The sequence below is a fragment of the Pseudorca crassidens genome, chromosome 11 (genome assembly GCF_039906515.1).
Source record: "Pseudorca crassidens isolate mPseCra1 chromosome 11, mPseCra1.hap1, whole genome shotgun sequence".
Lineage (NCBI taxonomy): Eukaryota > Metazoa > Chordata > Mammalia > Artiodactyla > Delphinidae > Pseudorca > Pseudorca crassidens.
The window spans coordinates 98,672,242-98,673,929 of NC_090306.1; the positions used below are offsets into that span (position 1 = coordinate 98,672,242).

Genomic DNA, 1,688 nt, shown 5'->3' on the forward strand with positions numbered 1-1,688 from the left:
TTGTTTCAAACTAGTTTATTTAGGGGTTCCATTTTCACTCCTCAATAGATTTTATGTATTTCTCATATGCTTCTTCACTCATTAGTTCATCTAGTTCTGAAGGGTTACTGAGTGTCATCTTGATCAGCCAACCATCTTCATAACAAGATTTGTTGACAAGTCCTGGATTTTCTGCTAGAGCTTCATTAATTTCAGTTACTTCTCCTGAGAGAGGAGAATAGTTCACTAGCAGCTTTCACACTTTCCAAAGCACCAAATTCGTCTTGTTTGTTCAATTTTGTCCCAACTTCAGGCAGACTACGGTGAACAACATCTCCCAAAGCTTCCTGTGCAAAATTGCTGATTACCACTGTTCCAACACCGTTTTCTGTTGTTACCCATTCATGTTTGTCTGTGAATTTACGACCCGACAGCAGTGCGGGGCCGGTGCGCAGCGCCCGGACAGCGCCCACCCGCAGTCCCCAGGGCCGAGGCGGCAGGGCGCGTTGGGCGCAGAGATGGCGCGCAGGCTGCAGACCGCGGCCCGCACGCTCCGCGCCACGCCACTCGCAGCGCCATGTTCGCAGGGGTGCAGAGGGTCTCCGCGCAGCATATAGAGCCACACCAAATATTTAAGGAAGATAAAACACCAATCTTACATAAACTCCTTCAAAAGTAGAAGAGGGGCTTCCCTGGTGGCGCAGTGGTTGAGAGTCTGCCTGCCGATACAGGGGACATGGGTTCGTGCCCCGGTCCGGGAAGATCCCACATGCCGCGGAGCGGCTGGGCCCGTGAGCCATGGCCGCTGGGCCTGCGCGTCCGGAGCCTGTGCTCCGCAACGGGAGAGGCCACAGCAGTGAGAGGCCCGTGTACCGCAAAAAAATAATAATAAAATAAAAGGACTGAGAAGATCAAGTACTGTCAAGGACATGGAGCAACAGGAACGCTCACACATGGCTAGTGGGAATGTAAAATGCTATAAACACTTCGGCAGTTTCTTTCTTTCTAAAAGACACTTACCACACCACTCAGGACTCCCACTTCTAGATATTTACCCAACAGACAGAAAAACCTCTGTCCACACAAAGACCTTCATGTGAATGTTGGGGTTTTTTGGTTTGTTTTTCATTTCTTGGCTGCGCTGCACGTTTGTGGGATCTTAGTTCTCTGACCAGGGATCGAACCCAGGCCTTCGGCAGTGAAAGCGCCAAGTCCTAACTACTGGACTGCCAAGGGATTCCCTTTTATTTATTTATTTTTTAATTTATTTTTTAGTTTTAGACCTTCATGTGAATGTTGATAGCGTTATTCGTAATAGCCAAACCATGGAAACAGCCCAACAGATGGTGAGTATATAGCCAATCTGAGATCCATCCATTCAGTGCATCACTACTCAGCAATCAGAAGGAACAAACTATGATAAATATGACATGGCTGAACCTCAAAAGCGTTATGCTGAGTGAAAGAAGCCCAGGTTCAATCCCTGGTTGGGGAACTGAGATCTCGCAAGCCACGCGGCATGGCCAAAATTAAAAAAAAAAAAAACAAAGAAAACCAAACCATTACAGTAACATACAGAGTATTTTCACTGCCCTAAAAATCCTCTGTGCTCTGTCTACTCATCCCTCGCTCCCCCCAACCCCTGGCAACCACTGACCCTTTTATTGTCTCCATAGCTTTGCCTTTTCCAGAATGTCATGTAGGTGGAA

At 47.6% G+C, this 1,688-nt stretch overlaps 1 pseudogene; it reads right to left on the bottom strand.

Moving 5' to 3' along the window:
* LOC137202947 (glycine cleavage system H protein, mitochondrial-like) lies at positions 1-592 on the bottom strand (annotated as a pseudogene).
* Between the last annotated feature and the right edge of the window lie 1,096 nt (positions 593-1,688).